The 12,992-nt window shown below is 37.8% G+C and overlaps 1 protein-coding gene across 2 annotated transcripts in view; it reads right to left on the bottom strand.

The window, feature by feature from the left end:
• The window catches only part of NDST3 (N-deacetylase and N-sulfotransferase 3), a 210,814-nt gene extending 198,358 nt beyond the window's left edge, over positions 1-12,456 (bottom strand). The window contains 1 exon segment of one of the 2 annotated variants that reach the window (NM_001266899.1): positions 12,326-12,456. The gene's annotated coding sequence lies outside the window, so the exon portion shown is untranslated. 2 annotated transcript variants of the gene reach the window in all.
• Between the last annotated feature and the right edge of the window lie 536 nt (positions 12,457-12,992).

Below are 12,992 nucleotides of genomic sequence, written 5' to 3'. Positions count from 1 at the left end.
GTGGGCAGGGAGAGACGTGACTTCCTCACCATGTCAACTCTTGGAACTTGGGGGAGCCCCTCTGATCACTGACATTGTGTCTGCATTTCTTTTGTTAGGTGGTCTGGGCTGCAGGACTCCCTGGCCAGAAGTTGCAGCAGGTAGATGGGAGACAACCTTTCCCGGCCAGTCCTGGGGAGGAGGCATGGCCCCTCCCACTCCAGCCCATGAATGGGCGTCTCACCCCTCTCAGTGGTTTGAGAGTGTGAGCTCCTCTCCCACTTGAGTGCCAGCCACAGAACTTGGCTTGGCATTACTGAGCTGGCTGCTGCAGCCCTCAGGCACTTTAATCGGCTTGGGGCTCCATCCCTCAGGCACTTGGAATTGGATTCTGGCTGCTCTGAGGAATCCAAAGTGCTCCCAAGCCACCAGGAATATATAATTGGGTGGAGCAAGGTACCCGGGCTGGGCAACAGAGGCTGTACTGTGCATATGTTCCTGCAGGGTTGCTAGGGTGTGGCCCTGAGAGGGGCTGGCAGGCTGGAAGGCCTGCAGAACAAACATGACCCAATTCCACAGGGAAGTCAGCTCTACTTTCTTCTGGCCCAGTGGTCAGCTGCGGCTAGAGGTTTCTGGAGGGAAATGGGGAGACCTGGGTTATGGATGCCTATTACCATGTTCTGCCAGAGCTGCACCATGTACAAAGTCCCCTGTTTCATGCTGGATGAAGCTGTCTTTCTCTACTCTGCAATCAGATCCCCTTGTCAGATCAAATGTCCATGAGGTTGCGAGGCCCTCTAAGCCAGCATCCCATAGGCCCATGGTGAGGGTGGGCAGTCCCTCAGTCCCATCATGAACCTATTCCCCAGGGGTTGTTCAGGGCCAGGGACTAGCCCACGCATTCCAGTACCCTGTGCCTGCCTTCTCCCTTCTCAGCCTCAGCATCTGCATTGCATCTCCATCTAAACATTTTCTCTCTTGAGATCTGTCCAAATTATGTTGGTTTACTCAAACCCTTGGTTTTTCTCTGTGGGAGTAGCACTTCTTTGCTGCATCTAGTTGACCATCTTGCCTTCCCCCTGTGGAATTCCTGGGTGTTTCTTAGAGCAAAAGCTTATTAGAGTTTTATGGTCCTGGAACTTTACAAGAAATTATAATGGAGTATAAAAAAAATTAAGATAGGTCTTGTGACTCTACATAAGGCAGGCTAAAAGCTAGCTGGTACAACAATAAGCAAAGGTGAAAAATGCTGTATTTAGTGTTTGTCATAAGATTAGAGTCTACTGCACATCTGCTTCTTATTCATTGTGTCATTTGGGCCCCTGTACCAAGTAAAATGATGAAGTTAGAATAAATGATCACCAATTAACATTCTAGTTGCAAAATTCTATGACATAAACAATGAACAATATTTTGAACAATATGTTTATCTTTATGAATAACATAATGTTCTAGACTAGAATTGTAGGATATTTATAGGATATTATATTTACAAGATAAATGTGTTATCTTTTAAATTATATATTGGAGTTCATTCCTTAAAATATTTAGGGTATATATGTCATGCATTCGAATATTTATGGGGTAGCTCTCCTGCTATTTAAAATATAAATATTCAGCAGACTGAATTTATTTAAAACATTCTAAATTATAAAGCAGAGATAGTGACAAGAATGATAATAATGTGAGGGTTGTGGGTTACAGACAATGACTATAACAGGATGAGAGAAGAAAGAGTCCATGGCAAGTGGGGGAGTCTGTGGAATGCTCCAGGGGGTAGGGAGGCTGTACTGTGGATTAGGATTTGGGTAGAGCCTTGAAGGATGAGAGTAATTTGAACAGACATTTGAGATAGAGGGAATGTTACAGAGGCAGGAATGAGCACAAAATTGGGTAAGGATCATGAATAACGAGTGGGAGGAAAGAGTGAGAAATACTTAAAAAATAAATTTGACTATGTATGGGTAACCCAGATTATGATAAGACTTGAGAGTATAGAGGTTGTGAAAGTCTGTAGGAAGGTCTTATGGTTTGTATGTGTCCTGAAAAGTTTGTGTGCTGGAAATTTAATTCCCAATGCAACAGTGTTGGGAGGTGAGGCCTCAGAAGAGGTGAGTAGGTCATGAGGGGTCCTCCCTAATGAATAGATAAATGTCATTATCTTGGGAGCGGGTTACTTATCTCAAGGGTGTCATAAAAGCAAGTTTGGCTGGCTCTTGCTCTCTTGCCCCTTTGTGCATGCTGTCTGCCCTTCAATCTTCTACCATGAGATGACACAGTAAGAAGACCCTCACCAGATGCCAGCACCATGCTCTCAGACTTCCAAATCTCCAGAACTGTGAGCCATATAAATTGTTAATGTTTATAAATTACCCAGTCTGTGGTATTCTGTTAGAGACACACAACTTTTCTTGATTAGGGGGATAACATAACAGATTTTTCTGGGACAAGAATTAATAACATGGAGAATACCATAGAGCAATCTTAGAGAGTTGATCTGGCAGGCCAGTGCAGTCTCATTTCTCACAATGTAGTCGTAAACTGCTAATCATCATAGGTGAGGGGGAATTGTAGGGAAGGGTTCTGGTATAGGTACAGATGATATTTAAGCAAATAAAAATTTACCTGGACAACAGAGTTTTCATTGTAATTATGTTATTTCATTTTGATAAGTAATTGCACTTTTAAAGTTATGTACATGCTTATGACTATAATATTCTGGAGTGTAACAGCAGAATACGAAATCTCATATCTTCCCATTTCTGTGTTTCAATTTTACCTGTGAAGTGTTTTTGACTAGATATAAAATGTATTGCTACATTTTCCATTTTAGATAGTAGCGTTTTATAATTTGTTCCCTTTGTCAAAAGTGAAAGGCATGTAACATACAATTCTTACCTATGATGAGGCAGAGTGGTGAGGAGTGTATGCTCTCACTGTTTAGGACAGGTATTAGGAATCTATCAAAGTTACCTTCTCTGTTAGCCATTATAAAATGCTGAAGGACATTTCTTTTCCATTATACTCTTCAAGTTTCCTTCTGAAGCTAAAGAAAATTCCAATGCATGTCCCTGAGGAATTGGTCTAACATATTTAAATGCATACATTAAAATTCTCCTGTTTTCTGCAAACCTTTTTCAATTGCACATCTCACTTTGCCATGCCAACTTCAGTCTCTGGTGCAGATTCTTAGAGCTTTCTATTCATACTACAAACTCATCCAAGGACAGCAACTTCCCATTCTCTTCCATGTTTCTGCTAACTCTGAAAACTTCAGGATGGACTGAACCGTTGCTGTCACTCCTCCTGTGGAAGGTGGCACCATAGCAGTAGGCAGAGGCAAAGGTACAGACTTCACCTGAGCCCTTCATTTTTGAGGCATCATGCAGATGGATGAATATGGAAAATTAAGCTCCTCGCCACAATTGCCCTGTGGTGCCTTCTCTGACTTTCCAAACTTGATAAGACCAGTGGGTATACATGGTCTTTGTGAAAAGAACATCTCCTTTGTACTTGTTGCCATAATTAAAATTTTGTTTAAAGTCAGCCTCTCTGTATGCCTGGAAGCTCGAAGAGGGTTGAGATAATACCTTTCTTTTGTCTATCATTGCACCACTTGTGCCAGGAGCAATGACTTTTTGCGGAAGTAATGGAATCCAATGGCATCTTACTCCTGTGGGTTAATTTGACACTTTTACTTTATTCTAATGCTTTAACTTATCTGTTGAAGTTACAGATAACTATCACATTCAATGTTAAGTTAATATAATCATAGCATCCCAACATGGGATAAATTTAATATCATAATATCTATGGTAGATAAAACCTTCAACCACCAAAAATAATTATCATTATACAATTAGTGATAACCTACTTTGGAATTAGTGCTGTAGTAAGTACTGTGGACACCACAGAAGTATATTAGGATATTAGGAATAATTCTTTCCCCTAGAGAACGGACTCTATTAAGGGAAATGAGACTTGTGAAACAGCAGCCAACAGTATGTTGTACATAATAAATAGTGATTTATGCAGTATAGACTATCTGTTACAGGTTTCAGAAGAGAGAGAGAGACAGACACACACACACAGAGATTAGTGAAGCTTAGTAAAGTCAGTGGCAGTTTCTAAGATACATGGTGCTTGAAAGTGACATGTCATGATGCACTGGGTTTGGATATGAGGATGGGGACAACATGCCAGGCAAAACTCCCTGGCAAGGTTGAAGAAATGAAATGGTTACAATGCACTTAGCTCAGAGTGAAATTAACTAAAATATAGGATACTATGTTTTGGGTTGAAAATGGAAAAAATATTTGATTAAAAGAGTGCTGCAGATTAATGAAAGTCCTTGGAAGTGATTGTGAAGTACAAGGGTATGAACTTGAAAATAAAGAGCATTGGGTGCATTTGAACAGACGGATTTGATAAAGATAGTGTTTACAGATGATTAGTGTAGTAGTGACACCCAGAATGATGAACAGCAGTAATATGAACAGAGAGAGAACATGCCACGCTGTGCAGAATGAAGAAGTAGGCAGAGTCAAGACAGTCTCAGCTAAGAGGCTGCTGCTGTAATCCATGTGTGAGGTGGTATAGGTCCAGACTAAGGTGGTTTTGAGAGAGAGTGGAAATGAGGAATATTTGGGAAGAAAGAAGAAAAGAACATGCTTACCGTTAAATTATGGTTGGGGGGTGGTAGCAGGCTTGGGGACTAGAAGATAAAGATGCCAGTATAATAGAAACATAAAACTAAGAGGGGAAATTGGCTTGACTCAGTGATGCACACTTCAGATTCACATAGATAGATGGACTAAGTTATACATGATTAGATAACAAAATCACAATGTTATATAAAATAGTTGGATGTAGACAAATAAAAAAAGTCAAGAAAATCTTTGGAATTGATAGGTTACAGGCACATCTGAATGTGCTACAAAAACCCAATTCCTCAGGAAAGCCTCTGCTGACCAACTCTATTCTTCCCATTTAGACCAGGCTCCCTTTGGAGACTTTATCATAACTCTTATGAAATATTAACAGTATTATTTGTCTAATGTCTGTCTTCCTGGTTAGACTGAAATTTCCAAGGGCATAGGGCTCATTTTTTTTCCCAGTAACTCTTCAAATTTTTTAAAAAGAAATGAGATTAAAATACTTTTAAAAGCCAACAAGATCAACATGTAAACATTTCAGTATAGTGATGAATATATTCTTGAAATGCTATCAAAAAATCCATAGAAAATTGAAGACTTCTGCATAGTCAGTAGGGTACTCTGAATAAGTACAGAACAAGCATACTAGCCTGCATGTGAGAGAGTTCCCATGGACACAACTGTCTTGATCAGCAGTACAGAACTGACAGTTGTGATTGAATTCTGCTCCATATTCAACCTATGATGAGGACTATGCTGAGTGATCAAGAAACTATTCTAAATTTTTTAAAAATCAACAAATCACATAGACAGGCATTCTGAAATAGTTAGGTTCAAGAAAGTTACAAGGTTGGATAAGTTATAAATGTCACTACATCATCAAGATTTCCTATAAGGCACCCTGAAGGAAATAGTATGAGATGGGAATATACAGAATAACAATAGTAATGCAGCTAATATTAATAAACACTTACATAGGTACTGAAATTGTGTTGGACCCTTTAGAAGCGAAGTAACCTGCCCATGATGTCATAGCTAGTAGAGGTAGAACTGAAATATGAACTCCAACAGCCTGCATCAAAGATACCATACACCTGGGAAGATAACTGCAATGCAATCCTTCCATGCTAGGAACAAGTAGGAAATGCATCTTGGGCAGCTATTATCTTTAGATGCTGCAGTTTCCTTCTAAGCAAATGGGCTACTGTGATATCTCCTAACGGGATTTTAATGAGGGTTAAAGCTCTTAGAGGCTGGGTGCAGTCGCTCACCCCTATAATCCCAGCACAAGGGGAGGCTGAGGTGGGCAGGTCACTTGAGCTCAGGGGTGGAGACCAGCCTGGGCAACACAGCAAAACCTCATCTCTACAAAAAATATAATATTATATATAAATATATATATTTATATATATATATGTTTTCGGACATATATATGTTGGATATGGTGGCAGGTGGTCCCAGCTACTTGGGAGGCTGAAGTGGTTGGATCGCTTGAGCTTGGGAGGTGGAGGCTACAGTGAGCCATTATCATACCACTGCACTCCAGCCTGGGCGACAGAGTAAAATCCTGTCTCAAAAACAGCAACAACAAAATCGAACTCTTATAATAGTGTTTGGCACATACAACGAAAAAACGAAATTTATCTGCTATGATGATGATAGTAGAAATATCACAGGAAATGAGGGAAATATCCTGAAGATGACCAATGACATTTCATACACTAAGCATTCATAAAGGGACAGCTATGAGCATTTTAGCTTAAGCAGAGTTGTGGGAAGCATATAAGCCCACCCTTAGTGCAGAGGTCTAAAGTCAGATGGATCTTAGAACAAAGAAAGGCTCAATCAGAGGCATAACCAGCACCATGTCCTTGGGCTTCTTTTCACCCCTCCCCCTTTCCTTAGATGAGCTCATATACTTCTTGGTTTTCATTACCATCTATACTCTAGTAAATTCCGAATGTTCATTCGTAACTCAGACCTCCTTCCTCTAAGCTCTAGGATTTTATATTGAACTATCAACTTGATATAATAGCAACAACAACTCACATCGACTGTGCCCTTTCTTATTATATTCCAGCCACTATTTGGCTCCACTAGAATCATGTCACAAGCAAACTTAACCTATCTAAAACTGAATGTATGATCTTTCTGCTAAAACCATCCTCATGGTCCCACAATCACCTACGTGCATCCTTAACACCTTCTTTTACTTGCAGCAACTAATCTCACCACAGATGTTCTTGGCTCCTTCTACCATTTTCTCAATGCAGCATCAAAGTGGATCTCTGTTGCTTCTTTCCAGCTGAGATCCTATCAATGGCCGCTTATTTCACTTGCTGGTTAAAATTCATATTCTTGTACATGTCCCACAAGACCCTGTGTGGCATGCTTCCCACTTTGATCTCTCAGGCCTGGTTACATGATGCTCTCCCTTCTAAGTTCCAGGCAAGTGGGTCCTCTTTCAGTTCCCAAAAGAGATAATCTCTTTTCTGTCTCAGGGTCTTTCTACATGCTGTTACCTTTGTCTGAAAGTTTTTTCTCCACTTCCCCATCTGGTTTCATCTTCCAAATCCTATGGTTCTAAGTATAAATATCCCTGCCTCACAAAAGTCTTCCCTGATCCTCCTGATCCGTCAGGCCTCCCTGTCACACATTCTCACATCACTCTCTACTTTACCTCTGTCGTGTGTTCCAAAGTTATAATTAGTTACGTGATTTTCTGTTATAATTAGTTACGCAATTTTTCTCCGTAGCTTGGAAGCATCTGTAAGTACTCGTCCTGTTCACTTCTATATTTTTAATGTCTAATAGAGTGCTTGAAGTGAGAACAGCCTATTGAATATTTGTTGAATGAGTGAAAAAGGCCTCTACTAAATTTTACAAATAGCAGCTGGCACTCACAAACTAGGGCAATATTTAAGTCAAACCATCTTGCATGAACGGCTACCTTCATCAGTCACACCGGCCTCAAACAGTCAAGGCGATAATATAAACATTGCGAATAGCAGTGACCACCTTGATCAGAGCCATAAATCAGGCATATCCAGGATGTGCTTTTCACCGAAATTTACTCAACTACTTATTTTTTCCATTCTGAGATTTTTCAGAATTCAGCGTGAATACAGTTGCTGTGCAATGCATCTGTTTTTAAAAAGACTCCACCAAGCAAATATTAGCCATTAATTATTTGCCATTAACAAAAGGCAGAGGAAGCAATTAGTTTTTGGAATCACAGACAATTCCATAACATAGTGAAAGAACTCAATATATACAAACATACATTTTGCAAAGTATTGCAATATCTGCAAGGAGAAGTGCCTGCTTGTCAATGTAACCTATCTTTTCTCTTCCACTAACACCCACCATCATCCCAAAGTAAAAATCAATTTCTAAATGAAATAGAATCATGTTAAAGTTGGCAGTACAAGAAAAGTGAAAAAAGATTACCATCTGGAAAATGAGTATTAATAACTAAAGAGCTTCAGGTTCTAACATAAATGAAAGATATTTAAAAGATCTTGAACAATATTCCCTTTTCTGAAAAAGGAATGAATTATAAAACTATATTTTATAATGTCGAAAAATGCAGTGGGAGGCCTCAAATACATGGATTTGCTAAAAGTAATTTAGTAATAATATTGAAAATTGACAAGAGCAAGCTTTTCTTCGGGAATGTGTGAAATTGTGTCATGTTAATTAAACCCTGCTGTGGTAGGCAAGTAAGAAGCTGATTTACATGGAGTATGACCAAGAATACACTCTGTCTCTAGAACTGTAATTTTTAAAAGATGGATGGGAGAAAAGCTGCACTTGAGGGCATTAGCTTTGTTTGGTACATTAAATGGAAAATGACTTTCTATTGTCATTCTCCCTCCGTCTTTGTATTAGAAATTATGAAGGGAAGACTATATTTTATTCACCTCCCTCAGTGTTATGCCATCCAGTGATGCAAGAGAAGAAAACCACCCCACTGCTGTTTGCTGTTTATTCTGCCCTACATGACTGAAGGGGGAAAATGTCTGCCTTTACCCTCTAAGATTGGACCGGAATGCATGTATCAAAACATGCCGACATATTCTGTCACACATGCTCACATATGACATATATGAGTGCTGACAATGCAGCTTTTAGGATCTAATCCAAACCTTTTATTTGTCCTTCATTAGACTCATGGGAACAAGAGAGTGTTAACCTGGCCTCTCATTGGTTGCCTGGACCATAAGATGTAAAGTTACAGATCAGTGTTGGCTATGTTTTAGGGCAGGTTACATGAACCAGAGAAGGAAAGACGGCCAATCTGCAGAGAGAAGATGATGCAAACAGAGTAGAGACAAATAATGAAAAATACGATATAGGGAGTCTTGAGGAGGTTGAAGGTTCTATTACTTTCTATTCTATGGACACATCAATAAAGGAGTCAGGTAAATTATTCTTCTGTTACCTTGGGCACTTTTTGGAACAAGTGAGACTCAACCTAACAGGGGTAGCAAAAGAAGACAAAGAAATCACCTGAACTAGACCATATATACTTAACTAGGCAAGGCACCACGTTTAATTGTCCTGTGGACTGCTTTATGCCTGGCACAAAAGTAGATGCTTAGTAAATACCTCCTGGGTGAATGAATGAATATTTCGTATGTAAGGGAAGTGGTGGAGATTGTTGGAGTGGTATATGGATTGCCTCTATTACATCAAGAGGCATATCAAGAACAAATATTTGAAACCTACAGAGAGACAATGTAGTATAATGGTTAAAGGAATGTGTGCTGGAGCCAGACTCAAACTGAATACCAGCTTCACCACTTTCCAAGGATGTGATCTTAGGCAGGTAGGTAACCTCTCAGTGCCTCAATTTCCTCATTTGTGAAGTAGGAATAATATTTACCTTAAATAATCTTTGTGAAGGTTATATAAGCTAAAAATGAATATGTAAAGTAGAACAGGGCCTGGTACAAGGTAACCATTCTACGAGCATAAACTGTAACATCCCTACTACCAAAAATCTAGACAGTAGTACTTATCATCAAGTTAAACTTTGTATTATTTACTGATGTTTTCTTATCTGTCTTCGTTCTGTCCTCCAGAGTGATTTCTTAAATGTTGAACAAACAGGATAAAAAAGGGTCTCTGGAATCCTCGTTTTTCAGGTGAAGAAATCAAGCCCCAGAGCCAGCAAGGGAGCTGTTCAAGGCCACTCCTCTCTTGGCAGAGCCAGGCCTAGAATTTAGGTCTACTTTCGTGTTATTTTCAAATACTTGAATGAAACAAAAACATTCAGCAATGAAATGTATGTACAATGGATACTCACCATTGAGATGCTTAAAAGTTTTAGGATAGGACTGCAATAATTTATTTTTAAGCTCTTATTTGGCAACAGATAATCCAGAATTATAGCCCTCAGTAATTTGTAGAAGATTTTGGGAAATAATTTATTACAGACATTAATTAATTGTAGTAGGTCCTGACTACTTTTTTTCTTGTTCTATAACTTACATGAAATCCATGAAAATGTTCAGAGTAACATGAAAGAATAAATCACTCATTGTGATATCCAGGTATCTAAGAGTATAGTTTTTTACTATAAACAAACAGACAAACAAAGAAATATTAAAATCACCCTTTACTATTCTAAGAGAAACTTCAGTCATAAAATAGTTCTGAGCATTGTTCAGACTAATTATCTTTATAATATAGGTCGTTACTTTTGTGGCCTGGCAGCATTCCCTAATCTGGACAGGTGTTCAGAGTTCATGCATTTCAGTATGAATGCTCATTTATAATAGACATAGCACAGGGAAAGTAAACTTCCACTGTTTTCCCTTACTGTCTGAACTGTGAAGCAATTAGAAATTCAAGGCATTCATTTAGTTGAGAATAGTGTTTTTAACCTTAATTTAATTTCCCTGGTTTTATAGTGTATATAAATCGCAAAGTATTTATATGTAGTTTTAAAAAATTATTTTGCATCTTAATAAATGCACGTTTAAGTTTAGAAATTGACTCTAATCACCAAAAAGCAGCTGAAACTCAACCAGGTTTCAAGGAAGTCGTATAATCAGAGTCCCAAGATTAAAAGAAAAAGACTGTAATTTCTTTACAGTTTTAAAATTTTGAAACGACAGGTAGACAAATAGTTACATTTTAGCTTATAATAACTTCTTTAGCAGAACACATGGCTTAGAAAAAGAAACTCCAATGCCTGCTTATCTCTTCTACTGTATATTTTTTAACAAACTTTTCAGTTACACCAAAAATTACTCTAATATTTGCTGCAATGATCAGAAATAATGCTTTTCTCAAGAAAATTAATTAAAAGAGAAGGCATATATAACTCCACCAAACTAAACTATAATAAATATCTCCAGAAAGAGATAAGTTTTATTTTATCTAAAACATTTTAGTAATGTGAGGATCCTTCATTTTAAAGACTATGAAGAAAATTAACTCATGTGACAAGCTTATAATTAACATTATTTACACAAAGAAACAAATCTTCTGTTTTACCATCAAGATGATAAAGAAAAACAATAACAAAATTAGAAATGGAAGATACTGTGTTAACCAGAGAAATTTTTTAAAAAAGAGCTTATCTTAGGCAAGCCTCTTTTTATGTTCAGTACTATTTTTAAAAGGAGCCTCTTTCAAACTTATATTTGAAATCTCCATCTCAAATATAATATTGATAAAAGGCTATGGATGAAGAAAAAGGAAAAAAAAATTCCTTTCAGCTGAATATCGGATATTCTAGAGTTTCTCTGCCATATCATTCTGCTCTCTGGTGGTGAACAGCATTGCTCAGTAGTTGATAATATGATATTTTCTAAGGGAAAAAGAAAAAAAAAAGACTGTGTCCCAGATCAGTTGCACCCATCTCAATATTTGATTTGTATTTTAATTTAATACAAATGTATTAAGAATGTAGCTGTTTGCATTGTCTAGAAGTGTTTTCTTCTAAACTCTTCCAGATTACATATGTTGCTATATTTAAATACATTTATAAAGAATATAGATACTAATACATTTTCAACATTAAATAACTCTGATGTTTAAACAGCATCCAGCTATTAGAAAAACTATTTGAAAAAGGATCTGAGTAAACCCTTTAAAGATGTCACTCTGCTTTCACTTGCCCCCACAAAATGGATATATTAAATAGAAGATATATCATTTTCTTTATATTTAAAATTTCTGTATATTTGATACCTAGAGTGATTCTTTCCATTTCCATTTAATTTTATTAATTGTATAGTTTTAAATAATGTCTATAAACTGCATCAAATAGAAAGCCTTTTGAGGATCATTACTGTGTAGATAGGCAGGTAGCTTAGTTTTAAGTCTCTGATGTTCCTTATAAAATTCTGTCAAGGCAACAGACATGTGATCTGTTAAACAAATCTACTTCAGAATCATTATAAGCTGGTGAATATCTTAAACAATTACAAGAGGTCATTTCTTTAGTACTGTAATTTTACGGAAGGGAAGCTTTACAATCATCCCTGAATGAGATGGTCCTTTGTTTCACTTAATTTAATCAAAATGCTCTATATTTCTTCTTCAAGAATAAAATGAGGCACTTGTTCAATCTTGAAATTTTTAGATTATTTGAAAACAAAGTTGTAATCTCTTAAAAGCCCCTACATTTATGAGTGAAGCATTAATGCACAGTATAAATAAATAAATACACTTACCTGGAATTAAAGTTCAGAGCTGAAAATGCTTGAGAAAGTTGCAATAGATGGAAAAGAAACGGAAACAGTACCACTCGCTACCATCGGCTCAGGCTTTTTGACTTTACAAGTGGCAGCAACACCAGTCCTGGCCCAGTACTCTCATGTTATGTAACATCTTATTAATATTAGCCATCAAACTGCTACCAAGCTGGTGAGGCACTAGAGGGCAAGAGTGTCACATGCAAGATCCGTCGCCAAGGGACCGGCTTTGGTACCACTTGGGGGAAGACAGATGCTAACTAAGCTGATAAATAACAGGATGCCCGAATACAACAGAAAACTTGAAACGTTCCTCAAAGAATATTTTACATGTCAATTTTCTGACTAGCGGAAGAGTTAACAGGTTAATAAATATGCGCAAGCAAATAACCACACCATGAAAAACTTTGAGGATTATATTTACTAACCCACAGTCACTCAAGAGGATGTTTGTTTTTTTTCTTTCCATTGTCTAAATAAACTTATTTAAAACAGGAGAAAAAAAAGCTGGTTAAATAAAACGAGGGTCGGTTTCACGACTCCCTCATTCCAAGCCGCGAGAAACTTGTCTGGTCGAGGTGCCGCCTCTGGAGTCCGCATTCCAAGGCGCCCGGCTCGGGTTTCTGGGCGAGGAGAAGACCGGCCC

The sequence above is a fragment of the Macaca mulatta genome, chromosome 5 (genome assembly GCF_049350105.2).
Source record: "Macaca mulatta isolate MMU2019108-1 chromosome 5, T2T-MMU8v2.0, whole genome shotgun sequence".
NCBI classification, from domain to species: domain Eukaryota; kingdom Metazoa; phylum Chordata; class Mammalia; order Primates; family Cercopithecidae; genus Macaca; species Macaca mulatta.
The sequence above is the reverse complement of the archived record's forward strand: the minus strand, read 5'-3'. Positions and strand labels throughout refer to the sequence as shown.